Raw genomic sequence first — 20,794 nt, 5'->3', positions numbered from 1 at the left:
CATTGTTCTCGTAATTCTGCTGAAGTTTAACAATGCTTTGGAACTCTTCAATTGTTCTCGGAATTCTGCTGAAGTTTAAAAATGCTTTGGAACTTTTCCATTGTTCACAAAATTCCGCTGAAGTTTAAAAATGTTTTGGAACTCTTACATTGTTCTCAGAATTCCGCTGATGTTTAACAATGCTTTGGAACTCTTCAATTGTTCTCGTAATTCCGCTGAAGTTTAACAATGCTTTGGAACTCTTCAATTGTTCTCGGAATTTCGCTGATGTTTAACAATGCTCTGTAACTCTTCCATTTTTCTCAGAATTCTGCTGAAGTTTAAAAATGCTTTGGAACTCTTCCATTGTTCTCGGAATTTCGCTGATGTTTAACAATGGTTTGGAACTCTTCCATTGTTCTCAGAATTCTTCTGAAGTTTAAAAATGCTTTGGAACTCTTCCATTGTTCTCGGAATTTCGCTGATGTTTAACAATGATTTGGAACTCTTCCATTGTTCTCGGAATTCTGCTGAAGTTTAACAATGCTTTGTAACTCTTCCATAGTTCTCGGAATTCCGCTGATGATTAACAATTCTTTGGAACTCTTCCATTGTTCTCAGAATTCTGCTGAAGTTTAAAAATGTTGTGGAACTATTCTATTGTTCTCAGAAATCTGATGAAGTTTAAAAATGCTTTGGTACTCTTCCATTGTTCTCGGAATTCCGCTGATGTTTAACAATAATTTGGAACTCTTCCATTGTTCTCGGAATTCTGCTGAAGTTTAACAATGCTTTGGAACTCTTTCATTGTTCTCAGAATTCCGCTGATGTTTAGCAATGCTTTGGAACTCTTCCATTGTTCTCAGAATTCCGCTGAAGTTTAAAAATGCTTTGGAACTCTTCCAATGTTCTCGGAATACTGCTGAAGTTTAAAAATGCATTGGATCTCTTCCATTGTTCTCGGTATTACGCTGATGTTTAACAATGCTTTGGAAATCTTCCATCGTTCTGGAAATTCTGCTGAAGTTTAACAATGCTTTGGAACTCTTCCATTGTTCTCGGAATTGTGCTGAAGTTTAAAAATGCATTGGAGCTTTTCCATTGTTCTCGGAATTCCGTTGAAGTTTAACAATGCTTTGGAACTCTTCCATAGTTCTCGTTATTCCGCTGAAGTTTAACAGTGCTTTGGAACTCATCCATTGTTCTCGGAATTCCGCTGATGTTAAACAATGCTTTGGAACTCTTCCATTGTTCACGGAATTCCGCTGAAATTTTAAAATGCGTTGGAACTCTTCCATTGTTCTCAGAATTCCGCTGATGTTTAACAATGCTTTGGAACTGTTCCATTGTTCTGGGAATTATTTTGAATTTTAAAAATGCTTTGAAACTATTCCATTGTTCCCGGAATTCTGCTGAAGTTTAAAAATGCTTTGGAACTCTTCCATTGTTCTCGGAATTCCGCTTAAGTTTAAAAATACATTGGAACTCTTCCATTGTTCTCGGATTTCCGCTAATGTTTAACAATGCTTTCAAACTATTCCTTTGTTCTCGGAATTCTGCTGAAGTTTAAAAATGCTTTGGAACTCTTCCATCGTTCTCGGAATTCCGCTGATGTTTAACCATGCTTTGGAACTATTCCATTGTTCTCAGAATTCCGCTGGAGTTTAACAATGCTTTGGAACTCTTCCATTGTTCTCGGAATTCCGCTGATGTTTATCAATGCTTTTTAACTCTTCCATTGTTCACGGAATTCTGCTGAAGTTTAACAATGCTTTGGAACACTTCCATTGTTCTCGGAATTCTGCTGAAGTCTAAAAATGCTTTGGAACTCTTCCATTATTCTCGGAATTCCGCTGAAGTTTAAAAATGCTTTGGAACTCTTCCATTGCTCTCCGAATACCGCTGATGTTTAACAATGCTTTAGAACTCTTCCTTTGTTCACGGAATTCTGCTGAATTTTAAAAATGCTTTGGAACTCTTCCATTGTTCTGGGAATTCTGCTGATGTTTAACAATGCTTTGGAACTCTTCCATTGTTCACAGAATTCCGCTGAAGTTTAAAAATGCTTTGTAACTCTTCCATAGTTCTCGGAATTCCGCTGATGATTAACAATTCTTTGGAGCTCTTCCATTGTTCTCGGAATTCTTCTGAAGTTTAAAAATGTTGTGGAACTATTCCATTGTTCTCGGAATTCTGATGAAGTTTAAAAATGCTTTGGTACTCTTACATTGTTCTCGGAATTCCGCTGATGTTTAACAATGCTTTGGAACTATTCCATTGTTCTCAGAATTCCGCTGGAGTTTAACAATGCTTTGGAACTCTTCCATTGTTCTCGGAATTCTGCTGAAGTATAAAAATGCTTTGGTACTCTTCCATTATTCTCGGAATTCCGCTGAAGTTTAAAAATGCTTTGGAACTCTTCCATTGCTCTCCGAATACCGCTGATGTTTAACAATGCTTTAGAACTTTTCCTTTGTTCTCGGAATTCTACTGAATTTTAAAAATGCTTTGGAACTCTTCCATTGTTCTGGGAATTTTGCTGATGTTTAACAATGCTTTGGAACTCTTCAATTGTTCACAGAATTCTGCTGAAGTTTAAATTTGCTTTGGAACTCTTACATTGTTCTCAGAATTCCGCTGAAGTTTAAAAATGCTTTGGAACTCTTCCATTGTTCTGAGAATTCCGCTGAAGTTTAACAATGCTTTGGAACTCTTCCATTGCTCTCAGTAATCCGCTGAAGTTTAAAAATGCTTTGGAACTCTTCCATTGTTCTCGGAATTCTGCTGAATTGTAACAATGCTTTGGAACTCTTCCATTGTTCTGGGAATTCTGCTGAAGTTTAAAAATGCTTTGGAATTCTTCCATTGTTCTCGGAATTCTGCTGAAGGTTAAAACTGCTTTAGAAATCTTCCATTGTTCTTGTAATTCCGCTGATGTTTAACAATGCATTGGAATTCTTCCATTGTTCTCCGAATTCCGCTGATGTTTAACACTGCTTTGGAACTCTTCCATTGTTCTCAGAATTCCGCTGATGTTTACCAATGCTTTGGAGCTCTTCCATTGTTCATGGAATTCCGCTGAAGTTTAAAAATGCTTTGGAACTCTGCCATTGTTCTCCGAATTCTGCTGATGTATAACAATGCTTTAGAACTCTTCCATTGTTCTCATAATTCCGCTGAAGTTTAACAATGCTATGGAACACTTCCATTGTTCTCGGAATTCTGCTGAAGTTTAAAAATGCTTTGGAACTCTTCCATTGTTCTCGGCATTCCACTGATGTTTAACAATGCTTTGGAATTCTTCCATTCTTCTCCGAATTCTGCTGATGTTTAACCATATTTTGGAACTCTTCCATTTTTCTCAGAATTCTGTTGGAGTTTAACACTGCTTTGGAACTCTTCCATTGTTCTCAGAAATCCGCTGATATTTAACAATGCTTTGGAGCTCTTCCATTGTTCATGGAATTCCGCTGATGTTTAACAATGCTTTGGAACTCTTCCATCGTTCTCAGAATTCCGCTCAAGTTTAAAAATGCTTTGGAACTCTTCCATTGTTCTAGGAATTCTTCTGATGTTTTACAATGCTTTGGAACTCTTCCATTGTTCACAAAATTCCGCTGAAGTTTAAAAATGCTTTTGAACACTTACATTGTTCTCAGATTTCCGCTGATGTTTAACAATGCTTTGGAACTATTCCATTGTTCTCAGAATTCCGCTGGAGTTTAACAATGCTTTGGAACTCTTCCATTGTTCTCGGAATTCCGCTGATGTTTATCAATGCTTTGGAACTCTTCCATTGTTCACGGAATTCTGCTGAAGTTTAAAAATTCTTTGGAACTCTTCCATTGTTCTCGGAATTCCACTGAAGTTTAACAATGCTTTGGAACTCTTCCTTTGTTCTCGGAATTCTGCTGACATCTAAAAATGCTTTGAAACTCATCCATTATTCTCTGAAATCCGCTGAAGTTTAAAAATGCTTTGCAACTCTTCCATTGATCTCAGAATTCTTCTGAAGTTTAAAAACGCTTTGGAATTCCTCCAATATTCTCGGAATTCCGCTGAAGTTTAACAGTGCTTGGAACTCTTCCATTATTCTCGGAATTCTAATGAAGTTTAAAAATGCTTTGGAACTCTTCCATTGTTCACAAAATTCCGCTGAAGTTTAAAAATGTTTTGGAACTCTTACATTGTTCTCAGAATTCCGCTGATGTTTAACAATGCTTTGGAACTCTTCAATTGTTCTCGGAATTCTGCTGAAGTTTAAAAATGCTTTGGAACTCTTCCATTGTTCACAAAATTCCGCTGAAGTTTAAAAATGTTTTGGAACTCTTACATTGTTCTCAGAATTCCGCTGATGTTTAACAATGCTTTGGAACTCTTCAATTGTTCTCGTAATTCCGCTGAAGTTTAACAATGCTTTGGAACTCTTCAATTGTTCTCGGAATTCCGCTGATGTTTAACAATGCTTTGGAACTCGTCCATTTTTCTCAGAATTCTGCTGAAGTTTAAAAATGCTTTGGAACTCTTCCATTGTACTCGGAATTTCGCTGATGTTTAACAATGGTTTGGAACTCTTCCATTGTTCTCAGAATTCTGCTGAAGTTTAAAAATGCTTTGGAACTCTTCCATTGTTCTCGGAATTTCGCTGATGTTTAACAATGATTTGGAACTCTTCCATTGTTCTCGGAATTCTGCTGAAGTTTAACAATGCTTTGTAACTCTTCCATAGTTCTCGGAATTCCGCTGATGATTAACAATTCTTTGGAACTCTTCCATTGTTCTCAGAATTCTGCTGAAGTTTAAAAATGTTGTGGAACTATTCCATTGTTCTCAGAATTCTGATGAAGTTTAAAAATGCTTTGGTACTCTTCCATTGTTCTCGGAATTCCGCTGATGTTTAACAATAATTTGGAACTCTTCCATTGTTCTCGGAATTCTGCTGAAGTTTAGCAATGCTTTGGAACTCTTCCATTGTTCTCAGAATTCCGCTGATGTTTAACAATGCTTTGGAACTCTTCCATTGTTCTCAGAATTCCGCTGAAGTTTAAAAATGCTTTGGAACTCTTCCAATGTTCTCGGAATACTGCTGAAGTTTAAAAATGCTTTGGAACTCTTCCATTGTTCTGGGAATTCTGCTAATGTTTAACAATGCTTTGGAACTCTTCCATTGTTCACAGAATTCCGCTGAAGTTTAAAAATGCTTTGTAACTCTTCCATAGTTCTCGGAATTCCGATGATGATTAACAATTCTTTGGAGCTCTTCCATTGTCCTCGGAATTCTGCTGAAGTTTAAAAATGTTGTGGAACTATTCCATTGTTCTCGGAATTCTGATGAAGTTTAAAAATGCTTTGGTACTCTTATATTGTTCTCGGAATTCCGCTGATGTTTAACAATGCTTTGGAACTATTCCATTGTTCTCAGAATTCCGCTGGAGTTTAACAATGCTTTGGAACTCTTCCATTGTTCTCGGAGTTCCGCTGAAGTTTAAAAATGCTTTGGAACTCTTCCATTCTTCTCGGAATTCCACTGAAGTTTAACAATGCTTTGGAACTCTTCCATTGTTCTCGGAATTCTGCTGAAGTCTAAAAATGCTTTGGTACTCTTCCATTTTTCTCGGAATTCCGCTGAAATTTAAAAATGCTTTGGAACTCTTCCATTGCTCTCCGAATACCGCTGATGTTTAACAATGCTTTAGAACTCTTCCTTTGTTCTCGGAATTCTGCTGAATTTTAAAAATGCTTTTGAACTCTTCCATTGTTCTGGGAATTCTGCTGATGTTTAACAATGCTTTGGAACCCTTCCATTGTTCACAGAATTCTGCTGAAGTTTAAATTTGCTTTGGAACTCTTACATTGTTCTGAGATTCCGCTGAAGTTTAGCAATGCTTTGGAACTCTTCCATTGCTCTCAGTAATCCGCTGAAGTTTAAAAATGCTTTGGAACTCTTCCATTGTTCTCGGAATTCTGCTGAATTGTAACAATGCTTTGGAACTCTTCCATTGTTCTGGGAATTCTGCTGAAGTTTAAAAATGCTTTGGAATTCTTCCATTGTTCTCGGAATTCTGCTGAAGGTTAAAACTGCTTTAGAAATCTTCCATTGTTCTTGTAATTCCGCTGATGTTTAACAATGCATTGGAATTCTTCCATTGTTCTCCGAATTTCGCTGATGTTTAACAATGCTTTGGAACTCTTCCATTGTTCTTGGAATTCCGCTGGAGTTTAACACTGCTTTGGAACTCTTCCATTGTTCTCAGAATTCCGCTGATGTTTACCAATGCTTTTGGCTCTTCCATTGTTAATGGAATTCCGCTGAAGTTTAAAAATGCTTTGGAACTCTGCCATTGTTCTCCGAATTCTGCTGATGTATAACAATGCTTTAAAACTCTTCCATTGTTCTCATAATTCCGCTGAAGTTTAACAATGCTATGGTACTCTTCCATTGTTCTCGGAATTCTGCTGAAGTTTAAAAATGCTTTGGAACTCTTCCATTTTTCTCGGCATTCCACTGATGTTTAACAATGCTTTGGAATTCTTCCATTCTTCTCCGAATTCTGCTGATGTTTAACAATATTTTGGAACTCTTCCATTTTTCTCAGAATTCTGTTGGAGTTTAACACTGCTTTGGAACTCTTCCATTGTTCTCAGAAATCTGCTGATGTTTAACAATGCTTTGGAGCTCTTCCATTGTTCATGGAATTCCGCTGATGTTTAACAATGCTTTGGAACTCTTCCATCGTTCTCAGAATTCCGCTCAAGTTTAAAAATGCTTTGGAACTCTTCCATTGTTCTAGGAATTCTTCTGATGTTTTACAATGCTTTGGAACTCTTCCATTGTTCACAAAATTCCGCTGAAGTTTAAAAATGCTTTGGAACACTTACATTGTTCTCAGATTTCCGCTGATGTTTAACAATGCTTTGGAACTATTCCATTGTTCTCAGAATTCCGCTGGAGTTTAACAATGCTTTGGAACTCTTCCATTGTTCTCGGAATTCCGCTGATGTTTATCAATGCTTTGGAACTCTTCCATTGTTCACGGAATTCTGCTGAAGTTTAAAAATTCTTTGGAACTCTTCCATTGTTCTCGGAATTCCACTGAAGTTTAACAATGCTTTGGAACTCTTCCATTGTTCTCGGAATTCTGCTGAAGTCTAAAAATGCTTTGAAACTCTTCCATTATTCTCTGAAATCCGCTGAAGTTTAAAAATGCTTTGGAACTCTTCCATTGATCTCAGAATTCTTCTGAAGTTTAAAAACGCTTTGGAATTCCTCCAATATTCTCGGAATTCCGCTGAAGTTTAACAGTGCTTGGAACTCTTCCATTATTCTCGGAATTCTGATGAAGTTTAAAAATGCTTTGGAACTCTTCAATTGTTCTCGTAATTCCGCTGAAGTTTAACAATGCTTTGGAACTCTTCAATTGTTCTCGGAATTCTGCTGAAGTTTAAAAATGCTTTGGAACTCTTCCATTGTTCACAAAATTCCGCTGAAGTTTAAAAATGTTTTGGAACTCTTACATTGTTCTCAGAATTCCGCTGATGTTTATCAATGCTTTGGAACTCTTCAATTGTTCTCGTAATTCCGCTGAAGTTTAACAATGCTTTGGAACTCTTCAATTGTTCTCGGAATTCCGCTGATGTTTAACAATGCTTTGTAATTCTTCCATTTTTCTCAGAATTCTGCTGAAGTTTAAAAATGCTTTGGAACTCTTCCATTGTTCTCGAAATTTCGCTGATGTTTAACAATGATTTGGAACTCTTCCCTTGTTCTCGGAATTCTGCTGAAGTTTAACAATGCTTTGTAACTCTTCCATAGTTCTCGGAATTCCGCTGATGATTAACAATTCTTTGGAACTCTTCCATTGTTCTCAGAATTCTGCTGAAGTTTAAAAATGTTGTGGAACTATTCCATTGTTCTCAGAATTCTGATGAAGTTTAAAAATGCTTTGGTACTCTTCCATTGTTCTCGGAATTCCGCTGATGTTTAACAATAATTTGGAACTCTTCCATTGTTCTCGGAATTCTGCTGAAGTTTAGCAATGCTTTGGAACTCTTCCATTGTTCTCAGAATTCCGCTGATGTTTAACAATGCTTTGGAACTCTTCCATTGTTCTCAGAATTCCGCTGAAGTTTAAAAATACTTTGGAACTCTTCCAATGTTCTCGGAATACTGCTGAAGTTTAAAAATGCATTGGAACTCTTCCATTGTTCTCGGAATTACGCTGATGTTTAACAATGCTTTGGAAATCTTATATCGTTCTGGAAATTCTGCTGAAGTTTAACAATCCTTTGGAACTCTTCCATTGTTCTCGGAATTCTGCTGAAGTTTAAAAATGCATTGGAGCTTTTCCATTGTTCTCGGAATTCCGTTGAAGTTTAACAATGCTTTGGAACTCTTCCATAGTTCTCGGAATTCCGCTGAAGTTTAACAGTGCTTTGGAACTCATCCATTGTTCTCGGAATTCCGCTGATGTTTAACAATGCTTTGGAACTCTTCCATTGTTCACGGAATTCCGCTGAAATTTTAAAATGCTTTGGAACTCTTCCATTGTTCTCAGAATTCCGCTGATGTTTAACAATGCTTTGGAACTGTTCCATTGTTCTGGGAATAATTTTGAATTTTAAAAATGCTATGAAACTATTCCATTGTTCTCGGAATTCTGCTGAAGTTTAAAAATGCTTTGGAAATTTTCCATTGTTCTCGGAATTCCGCTGATGTTTAACAATGCTTTGGAACACTTCCATTGTTCTCGGAATTCTACTGAAGTTTAAAAATGCTTTGGAACTCTTCCATTGTTCTCGGAATTCCGATTACGTTTAAAAATCCATTGGAACTCTTCCATTGTTCTCGGATTTCCGCTAATGTTTAACAATGCTTTCAAACTATTCCTTTGTTCTCGGAATTCTGCTGAAGTTTAAAAATGCTTTGGAACTCTTCCATTGTTCTCGGAATTCCGCTGATGTTTAACAATGCTTTGGAACTATTCCATTGTTCTCAGAATTCCGCTGGAGTTTAACAATGCTTTGGAACTCTTCCATTGTTCTCGGAATTCCGCTGATGTTTATCAATGCTTTGGAGCTCTTCCATTGTTCACGGAATTCTGCTGAAGTTTAACAATGCTTTGGAACTCTTCCATTGTTCTCGGAATTCTGCTGAAGTCTAAAAATGCTTTGGAACTCTTCCATTATTCTCGGAATTCCGCTGAAGTTTAAAAATGCTTTGGAACTCTTCCATTGCTCTCCGAATACCGCTGATGTTTAACAGTGCTTTAGAACTCTTCCTTTGTTCTCGGAATTCTGCTGAATTTTAAAAATGCTTTGGAACTCTTCCATTGTTCTGGGAATTCTGCTGATGTTTAACAATGCTTTGGAACTCTTCCATTGTTCACAGAATTCCGCTGAAGTTTAAAAATGCTTTGTAACTCTTCCATTGTTCTTGGAATTCCGCTGATGATTAACAATTCTTTGGAACTCTTCCATTGTTCTCGGAATTCTGCTGAAGTTTAAAAATGTTGTGGAACTATTCCATTGTTCTCGGAATTCTGATGAAGTTTAAAAATGCTTTGGTACTCTTCCATTGTTCTCGGAATTCCGCTAATGTTTAACAATGCTTTCGAACTATTCCTTTGTTCTCGGAATTCCGCTTAAGTTTAAAAATACATTGGAACTCTTCCATTGTTCTCGGATTTCCGCTAATGTTTAACAACGCTTTCGAACTATTCCTTTGTTCTCGGAATTCTGCTGAAGTTTAAAAATGCTTTGGAACTCTTACATTGTTCTCGGAATTCCGCTGATGTTTAACAATGCTTTGGAACTATTCCATTGTTCTCAGAATTCCGCTGGAGTTTAACAATGCTTTGGAACTCTTCCATTGTTCTCGGAATTCCGCTGATGTTTATCAATGCTTTGGAACTCTTCCATTGTTCATGGAATTCTGCTGAAGTTTAAAAATGCTTTGGAACTCTTCCATTGTTCTCGGAATTCCACTGAAGTTTAACAATGCTTTGGAACTCTTCCATTGTTCTTGGAATTCTGCTGAAGTCTAAAAATGCTTTGGAACTCTTCCAATATTCTCGGAATTCTGCAGAAGTTTAAAAATGCTTTGGAACTCTTCCATTGCTCTCCGAATACCGCTGATGTTTAACAATGCTTTAGAACTCTTCATTTGTTCTCGGAATTCTGCTGAATTTTAAAAATGCTTTGGAACTCTTCCATTGTTCTGGGAATTCTGCTGATGTTTAACAATGCTTTGGAACTCTTCCATTGTTCACAGAATTCTGCTGAAGTTTAAATTTGCTTTGGAACTCTTACATTGTTCTCAGAATTCGGCTGAAGTTTAAAAATGCTTTGGAACTTTTCCATTGTTCTCGCAATTCCGCTGAAGTTTAAAAATGCTTTGGAACTCTTCCATTGTTCTCGCAATTCCGCTGAAGTTTAACAGTGCTTTGGAACTCTTCCATTGTTCTCGGAATTCTGCTGAAGTTTAAAAATGCTTTGGAACTCTTCCATTTTTCTCGGAATTCCGCTGATGTTTAACAATGCTTTGGAACTCTTCCATTGTTCACGGAATTCCGCTGAAGTTTAAAAATGCTTTGTAACTCTTCCATAGTTCTCGGAATTCCGCTGATGATTAACAATTCTTTGGAACTCTTCCATTGTTCTCGGAATTCTGCTGAAGTTTAAAAATGTTGTGGAACTATTCCATTGTTCTCGGAATTCTGATGAAGTTTAAAAATGCTTTGGTACTCTTTCATTGTTTTCGGAATTCCGCTGATGTTTAACAATGCTTTGGAACTCTTCCATTGTTCTCAGAATTCCGCTGATGTTTAACAATGCTTTGGAACTCTTCCATTGTTCTCAGAATTCCGCTGATGTTTAACAATGCTTTAGAACTCTTCCATTGTTCTCGGAATTCCGCTGAAGTTTAAAATTGCTTTGGAACTCTTCCATTGTTCTCGGAATTCCGCTAATATTTAACAATAATTTGGAACTCTTCCATTGTTCTCGGAATTCTTCTGAAGTTTAAAAATGCTTTGCAACACTTCCATTGTTCACGGAATTCCGCTGATGTTTAACAATGCTTTGGAACTCTTCCATTGCTCTGGGAATTCTGCTGAAGTTTAAAAATGTTTTGGAACTCTTCCATTGTTCTTGGAATTTTGAAGAAGTTTAACAATGCTTTGGAACTCTTCCATTGTTCTCGTCATTCCGCTTATTTTTAACAATGCTTTGGAACTCTTCCATTGTTCTCAGAATTCCGCTGATGCATAACAATGCTTTGGAACTCTTCCATTGTTCTCGGAATTCCACTGAAGTTTAAAAATGCTTTGGAACTCTTCCAATGTTCTCGGAATTCAGCTGATATTTAATAATGCTTTGGAACTCGTCCATCGTTCTGGGAATTCTGCTGAAGTTTAAAAATGCTTTGGAACTTTTCCATTGTTCTCGGAATTTTGCTGAAGTTTAAAAATGCTTTGGATCTCTTCCATTGTTCTCCGAATTCTGCTGATGTAGCAATGCTTTGGAACTCTTCCATTGTTCTCGGAATTGTCCTGAAGTTTAAAAATTCTTTGGAACTCTTCCATTGTTCTCGGAATTGCGCTGTTGTTTAACAATGCTTTGGAATTCTTCCATTGTTCTCTGAATTCTGCTGATGTTTAACAATACTTTGGAACTCTTCAATTGTTCTCAGAATTCCGCTGGAGTTTAACACTGCTTTGGAACTCTTTCATTGTTCTCAGAATTTCCGCTGATGTTTAACAATGCATTGGAGCTCTTCCATTGTTCATGGAATTCCGCTGAAGTTTAAAAATGCTTTGGAACTCTTCCATTTATCTCAGAATTCCCCTGAAGTTTAACAATGCATTGGAACTCTTCCATCGTTCTCAGAATTCCGCTGAAGTTTAAAAATGCTTTGTAACTGTTACATTGTTCTTGGAATTCTGCTGAAGTTTAAAATTGCTTTGGAACTCTTCCATTGTTCTCGGAATTCCGCTCATGTTTAACAATGCTTTGGAACTCTTCCATTGTTCTTCGAATTCTGCTGATGTTTAACAATGCTTTGGAACTTTTCCATTGTTCACGGAATTCCACAGAAGTTTAAAAATGCTTTGGAACTCTTCCATTGTTCTCAGAATTCCGCTGAATTTTAACAATGCTTTGGAACTCTTCTATTGTTCTCGGAATTCTCCTGAAGTTTAAAAATGCTTTGGAACTCTTACATTGTTCTCGGAATTGCGCTGTTGTTTATCAATGCTTTGGAATTCTTCCATTGTTCTCCGAATTCTGCTCATGTTTAACAATACTTTGGAACTCTTCCATTGTTCTCAGAATTCCGCTGGAGTTTAACACTGCTTTGGAACTCTTCCATTGTTCTCAGACTTCCGCTGATGTCTAACAATGCTTTGGAGTTCTTCCATTGTTCATGGAATTCCGCTGAAGTTTAAAAATGTTTGGAACTCTTCCATTGTTCTCCGAATTCTGCTGATGTATAAAAATGTTTTAGAACTCTTCCATTGTTCTCATAATTCCGCTGAAGTTTAACAATGCTTTGGAACTCTTCCATTGTTCTAGGAATTCTACTGAAGTTTAAAAATGCTTTGGAACTCTTCCATTGTTCTTGGAATTCCGATGATGTTTAACAATGCTTTGGAATTCTTCCATTGTTCTCCGAATTTTGCTGATGTTTAACAATACTTTGGAACTCTTCCATTGTTCTAGGAATTCCGCTGGAGTTTAACACAACTTTGGAACTCTTCCATTGTTCTCAAAATTCTGCTGATGTTTAACAATGATTTTTAGCTCTTTCTTTGTTCATGGAATTCTGCTGAAGTTTAAAAATGCTTTGGAACTTTTCCATTGTTCTCCGTATACCGCTGATGTATAACAATGCTTTAGAACTCTTCCATTGTTCTCAGAATTCCACTGAAGTTTAACAATGCTTTGGATCTCTTCCATTGTTCACGGAATACTGCTGAAGTTTTAAAATGCTTTGGAACTCTTCCATAGTTCTCGGAATTCCGCTGATGTTTAAAAATGCTTTGGAACTCTTCCATTGTTCTCGGAATTTTGCTGATGTTCAACAATGCTTTGGAACTCTTCCATTGTTCTCAGAATTCCGCTGATGTTTAACAATGCTTTGGAACTCTTCCATTGTTCTCGGAATTCCGCTGAAGTTTAAAATTGCTTTGGAACTCTTACATTGTTCTCGGAATTCCGCTAATGTTTAACAATGATTTGGAACTCATCCATTGTTCTCGGAATTCTTCTGAAGTTTAAAAATGATTTGCAACACTTCCATTGTTCTCGGAATTCCGCTGATGTTTAACAATGCTTTGGAACTCTTCCATTGCTCTGGGAATTCTGCTGAAGTTTAAAAATGTTTTGGAACTCTTCCATTGTTCTCGGAATTTTGAAGAAGTTTAAAAATGCTTTGGAACTCTACCATTGTTCTCGGAATTCTGCTGATGTTTAACACTGCTTTGGAACTCTTCCATTGTTCTCGTCATTCCGCTTATGTTTAACAATGCTTTGGAACTCTTCCATTGTTCTCAGAATTCCGCTGATGTTTTACAATGCTTTGGAACTCTTCCATTGTTCTCGTAATTCCACTTATGTTTAACAAGGCTTTGGAACTCTTCCATTGTTCTCAGAATTCCGCTGATGCATAACAATGCTTTGGAACTCTTCCATTGTTCTTGGAATTCCACTGAAGTTTAAAAATGCTTTGGAATTCTTCCACTGTTCTCGGAATTCAGCTGATATTTAACAATGCTTTGGAACTTGTCCATCGTTCTGGGAATTCTGCTGAAGTTTAAAAATGCTTTGGAACTTTTCCATTGTTCTCGGAATTCTGCTGAAGTTTAAAAATGCTTTGGATCTCTTCCATTGTTCTCGGAATTCTGCTGATGTAACAATGCTTTGGAACTCTTCCATTGTTCTTGGAATTCTGCTGATGATTTAAAATGCTTTGGAACTCTTCCATTGTTCTCCAAATTCAGCTGATGTTTAACAATGCTTTAGAACTCTTCCATTGTTCTCGCAATTCCACTGAAGTTTAAAAACGCTTTGGAACTCTTCCATTGTTCTCCGAATTCCTCTGATGTTTAACAATGCTTTGGAACTCTTCCATTGTTCTCGGAATTCTCCTGAAGTTTAAAAATGCTTTGGAACTCTTCCATTGTTCTCGGAATTGCGCTGTTGTTTAACAATGCTTTGGAATTCTTCCATTGTTCTCCGAAATCTGCTGAAGTTTAAAAATGCTTTGGAACTCTTCCATTGTTCTCCGGATTCTGCTGATGTATAACAATGCTTTAGAACTCTTCCATTGTTCTCATAATTCCGCTGAAGTTTAGCAATGCTTTGGAACTCTTCCTTTGTTCTAGGAATTCTACTGAAGTTTAAAAATGCTTTGGAACTCTTCAATTATTCTCGGATTTCCGATGATGTTTAACAATGCTTTGGATTTCTTCCATTGTTCTCCGAATTTTGCTGATGTTTAACATTACTTTGGAACTCTTCCATTGTTCTAGGAATTCCGCTGGAGTTTAACACAGCTTTGGAAATCTTCCATTTTTCTCAGAATTCCGCTGATGTTTAACAATGCTTTGTAGCTCTTCCTTTGTTCATGGAATTCCGCTGAAGTTTAAAAATGCTTTGGAACTCTTCCATTGTTCTCCGTATACCGCTGATGTATAACAATGCTTTAGTAATCTTCCATTGTTCTCAGAATTCCGCTGAAGTTTAACAATGCTTTGGATCACTTCCATTGTTCACGGAATGCTGCTGAAGTTTTAAAATGCTTTGGAACTCTTTCATAGTTCTCGGAATTCCGCTGATGTTTAACAATGCTTTGGAACTCTTCCATTGTTCACAGAATTCTGCTGAAGTTTAAATTTGCTTTGGAACTATTCCATTGTTCACGGAATTCCGCTGAAGTTTAAAAATGCTTTGTAACTCTTCCATAGTTCTTGGAATTCCGCTGATGATTAACAATTCTTTGGAACTCTTGCATTGTTCTCGGAAATCTGCTGAAGTTTAAAAATGTTGTGGAACTATTCCATTGTTCTCGGAATTCTGATGAAGTTTAAAAATGCTTTGGTACTCTTCCATTGTTCTCGGAATTCCGCTGATGTTTAACAATGCTTTGGAACTCTTCCATTGTTCTCGGAATTCTGCTGATGTTTAAAAATGCTTTGGAACTCTTCCATTGTTCTCGGAATTCTCCTGAAGTTTAAAACTGCTTTGTAACTCTTCCATTGTTCTTGTAATTCCGCTGATGTTTAACAATGCATTGGAACTCTTCCATCATTCTGGGAATTCTGCTGAAGTATAAAAATGATTTGGAAATTTTCCATTGTTCTCGGAATTCTGCTGAAGTTTAAAAATGCTTTGGAACTCTTCCATTGTTCTCGGAATTCTGCTGATGTTTAAAAATGCTTTGGAACTCTTCCATTTTTCTCCGAATTCTGCTGATGTAACAATGCTTTGGAACTCTTCCATTGTTCTTGGAATTCTGCTGATGATTAAAAATACTTTGAAACTCTTCCATTGTTCTCCAAATTCAGCGGATGTTTAACAATGCTTTAGAACTCTTTCATTGTTCTCGGAATTCTGCTGAAGTTTAAAAACGCTTTGGAACTCTTCCATTGTTCTCCGAGTTCCTCTGATGTTTAACAATGCTTTGGAACTCTTCCATTGTTCTCGGAATTCCGCTGAAGTTTAAAATTGCTTTGGAACGCTTCCATTGTTCTCGGAATTCCGCTAATGTTTAACAATGATTTGGAACTCTTCCATCGTTCTCAGAATTCTGCTGAAGTTTAAAAATGCTTTGTAACTCTTACATTGTTCTCGGAATTCTGCTGAAGTTTAAAATTGCTTTGGAACTCTTCCATTGTTCTCGGTATTCCGCTCATGTTTAACAATGCTTTGGAACTCTTCCATTGTTCTTCGAATTCTGCTGATGTTTAACAATGCTTTGGAACTTTTCCATTGTTCACGGAATTTCACTGAAGTTTAAAAATGCTTTGGAACTCTTCCATTGTTCTCAGAATTCCGCTGAATTTTAACAATGCTTTGGAACTCTTCCATTGTTCTCGGAATTCTCCTGAAGTTTAAAACTGTTTTGGAACTCTTCCATTGTTCTTGGAATTCCGCTGGAGTTTAACACAGCTTTGGAACTCTTCCATTGTTCTCAGAATTCCGCTTATGTTTAACAATGTTTTGTAGCTCTTCCTTTGTTCATGGAATTCCGCTGAAGTTTAAAAATGCTTTGGAACTCTTCCATTGTTCTCCGAATACCGCTGATGTATAACAATGCTTTAGAACTCTTCCATTGTTCTCAGAATTCCGCTGAAGTTTAACAATGCTTTGGATCTCTTCCATTGTTCACGGAATTCTGCTGAAGTTTTAAAATGCTTTGGAACTCTTCCATAGTTCTCGAAATTCCGCTGATGTTTAGAAATGCTTTGGAACTCTTCCATTGTTCACAGAATTCTGCTGAAGTTTAAATTTGCTTTGGAACTCTTCCATTGTTCTCAGAATTCCGCTGAAGTTTAAAAATGCTTTGGAACACTTCCATTGTTCTCGCAATTCCGCTGAAGTTTAAAAATGCTTTGGAACTCTTCCATTGTTCTCGCAATTCCGCTGATGTTTAACAGTGCTATGGAACTCTTCCATTGTTCTCGGAATTCTGCTGAAGTTTAAAAATGCTTTGGAACTCTTCCATTTTTCGTGGAATTCCGGTGATGTTTAACAATGCTTTGGAACTCTTCCATTGTTCATGGAATTTCGCTGAAGTTTAAAAATGCTTTGTAACTCTTCCATAGTTCTCAGAATTCCGCTGATGATTAACAATTCTTTGGAACTCTTCCATTGTTCTCGCAATTCTGCTGAATTTTAAAAATGTTGTGGAACTCTTCCATTGTTCTCGGAATTCCGCTCATGTTTAACAATGCTTTGGAACTCTTCCATTGTTCTTCGAATTCTGCTGATGTTTAACAATGCTTTGGAACATTTCTATCGTTCACGGAATTCCATTGAAGTTTAGAAATGCTTTGGAACTCTTCCATTGCTCTCAGAATTCCGTTGAATTTTAACAATGCTTTGGAACACTTCCATTGTTCTCGGAATTCTCCTGAAGTTTAAAAATGCTTTGGAACTCTTCCATTGTTCTCGGAATTGCGCTGTTGTTTAACAATGCTTTGGAATTCTTCCATTGTTCTCCGAATTCTGCTCATGTTTAACAATACTTTGGAACTCTTCCATTGTTCTCAGAAATCCGCTGGAGTTTAACACTGCTTTGGAACTCTTCCATTGTTCTCAGAATTCCGCTGATGTTTAACAATGCTTTGGCGCTCTTCCATTGCTCATGGAATTCCGCTGAAGTTTAAAAATGCTTTGGAACTCTTCCATTGTTCTCCGAATTCTGCTGATGTATAACAATGTTTTAGAACTCTTCCATTGTTCTCATAATTCCGCTGAAGTTTAACAATACTTTGGAAGTCTTCCATTGTTCTAGGAATTCTACTGAAGTTTAAAAATGCTTTGGAACTCTTCCATTGTTCTCAGAATTCCGCTGATGTATATCAATGCTTTAGAACTCTTCCATTGTTCTCATATTCCGCTGAAGTTTAACAATGCTTTGGAACTCTTCCATTGTTCTAGGAATTCTGCTGAAGTTTAAAAATGCTTTGGAACTCTTCCATTGTTCTCGGAATTCCGATGATGTTTAACAATGCTTTGGAATTCTTCCATTGTTCTCCGAATTTTGGTGATGTTTAACAATACTTTGGAACTCTTTAATTGTTCTCGGAATTCCGCTGGAGTTTAAGACAGCTTTGGAACTCTTCCATTGTTCTCAGAATTCCACTTATGTTTAACAATGCTTTGTAGCTCTTCCTTTGTTCATGGAATTCCGCTGAAGTTTAAAAATGCTTTGGGACTCTTCCATTGTTCTCCGAATAATGCTGATGTATAACAATGCTTTAGAACTCTTCCATTGTTCTCAGAATTCCACTGAAGTTTAACAATGCTTTGGATCTCTTCCATTGTTCACGGAATTCTGCTGAAGTTTTAAAATGCTTTGGAACTCTTCCATAGTTCTCGGAATTCCGCTGATGTTTAAAATGCTTTGGAACTCTTCCATTGTTCACAGAATTCTGCTGAAGTTTATATTTGCTTTGGAACTCTTCCATTGTTCTCAGAATTCCGCTGAAGTTTAAAAATGCTTTGGAACTCTTCCATTGTTCTCGCAATTCCGCTGAAGTTTAAAAATGCTGTGGAACTCTTCCATAGTTCTCAGAATTCTGCTGAAGTTTAAAAATGTTGTGGAACTGTGCCATTGTTCTCGGAATTCTGATGAAGTTTAAAAATGCTTTGGTACTCTTCCATTGTTCTCGGAATTCTGCTGATGTTTAAAAATGCTTTGGAACTCTTCAATTGTTCTCAGAATTCTGCTGATGTTCAACAATGCTTTGGAACTCTTCCATTGTTCTCAGAATTCCGCTGATGTTTAACAATGCTTTGGAACTCTTCCATTGTTCTCGGAATTCCGCTGAAGTTTAAAATTGCTTTGGAACTCTTCCATTGTTCTTGGAATTCCGCTAATGTTTAACAATGATTTGGAACTCTTCCATTGTTCTTGGAATTCTTCTGAAGTTTAAAAATGCTTTGCAACACTTCCATTGTTCTCGGAATTCCGCTGATGTTTAACAATGCTTTGGAACTCTTCCATTGCTCTGGGAATTCTGCTGAAGTTTAAAAATGTTTTGGAACTCTTCCATTGTTCTTGGAACTTTGAAGAAGTTTAATATTGCTTTGGAACTCTACCATTGTTCTTGGAATTCTGCTGATGTTCAACAATGCTTTGGAACTCTTCCATTGTTCTCAGAATTCCGCTGATGTTTATCAATGCTTTGGAACTCTTCCATTGTTCTAGTCATTCCGCTTATGTTTAACAATGCTGTGGAACTCTTCCATTGTTCTCAGAATTCCTCTGATGCATAACAATGCTTTGGAACTCTTCCATTGACCTCGGAATTGCACTGAAGTTTAAAAATGCTTTGGAACTCTTCCATTGTTCTCGGAATTCAGCTGATATTTAACAATGCTTTGGAACTCGTCCATCGTTCTGGGAATTCTGCTGAAGTTTAAAAATGCTTTGGAACTTTTCCTTTGTTCTCGGAATTCTGCTGAATTTTAAAAATGCTTTGGATCTCTTCCATTGTTCTCCGAATTCTGCTGATGTAACAATGCTTTGGAACTCTTCCATTGTTCTTGGAATTCTGTTGATGATTAAAAATGCTTTGGAACTCTTCCATTGTTCTCCAAATTCAGCTGATGTTTAACTGTGCTTTAGAACTCTTCCATTGTTCTCGGAATTCTGCTGAAGTTTAAAAACGCTTTGGAACTCTTCCATTGTTCTCCGAATACCGCTGATGTATAACAATGCTTTAGAACTCTTCCATTGTTCTCAGAATTCCGCTGAAGTTTAATATTGCTTTGGATCTCTTCCATTGTTCACGGAATTCTGCTGAAGTTTTAAAATGCTTTGGAACTCTTCCATAGTTCTCGGAATTCCACTGATGTTTAACAATGCTTTGGAACTCTTCCATTGTTCACAGAATTCTGCTGAAGTTTAAATTTGCTTTGGAGCTCTTCCATTGTTCTCAGAATTCCGCTGAAGTTTAAAAATGTTTTGGAACTCTTCCATTGTTCTTTCAATTCCGCTGAAGTTTAAAAATGCTTTGGAACTCTTCCATTGTTCTCTCAATTCCGCTGAAGTTTAACAGTGCTTTGGAACTCTTCCATTCTTCTCGGAATTCTGCTGAAGTTTAAAAATGCTTTGGAACTCTTCCATTTTTCGTGGAATTCCCCTGATGTTTAACAATGCTTTGGAACTCATCCATTGTTCACGGAATTCCGCTAAAGTTTAAAATGCTTTGTAACTCTTCCATAGTTCTCGGAATTCCGCTGATGATTAACAATTCTTTGGAACTCTTCCATTGTTCTCGGAATTCTGCTGATGTTCAACAATGCTTTGGAACTCTTCCATTGTTCTCGGATTTCCGCTGAAGTTTAAAATTGCTTTGGTACTCTTCCATTGTTCTCGGAATTCCGCTGATGTTTAACAATGATTTGGAACTCTTCCATTGTTCTCGGAATTCTGCTGATGTTTAAAAATGCTTTGGAACTCTTCCATTGTTCTCAGAATTCTGCTGATGTTCAACAATACTTTGGAACTCTTCCATTGTTCTCAGAATTCCGCTGATGTTTAACAATGCTTTGGAACTCTTCCATTGTTCTCGGAATTCCGCTGAAGTTTAAAATTGCTTTGGAACTCTTCCATTGTTCTCGGAATTCTTCTGAAGTTTAAAAATGCTTTGCAACACTTCCATTGTTCTCGGAATTCCGCTGATGTTTAACAATGCTTTGGAACACTTCCATTGCTCTGGGAATTCTGCTGAAGTTTAAAAATGTTTTGGAACTCTTCCATTGTTCTCGGAATTCTGCTGATGTTCAACAATGCTTTGAAACTCTTCCATTGTTCTCAGAATTCCACTGATGTTTAACAATGCTTTGGAACTCTTCCATAGTTCTCGTCATTCCGCTTATGTTTAACAATGCTTTGGAACTCTTCCATTGTTCTCAGAATTCCGCTGATGCATAACAATGCTTTGGAACTCTTCCATTGTTCTCGGAATTCCACTTAAGTTTAAAAATGCTTTGGAACTCTTCCATTGTACTCGGAATTCAGCTGATATTGAACAATGCTTTGGAACTCGTCCATCGTTCTGGGAATTCTGCTGAAGTTTAAAAA

The sequence above is a fragment of the Phyllobates terribilis genome, unplaced genomic scaffold, assembly GCF_046119375.1.
Source record: "Phyllobates terribilis strain yellow unplaced genomic scaffold, ASM4611937v1 Scaffold_14__1_contigs__length_39327217, whole genome shotgun sequence".
NCBI lineage: Eukaryota > Metazoa > Chordata > Amphibia > Anura > Dendrobatidae > Phyllobates > Phyllobates terribilis.
Note: the sequence above shows the minus strand (reverse complement) of the source record.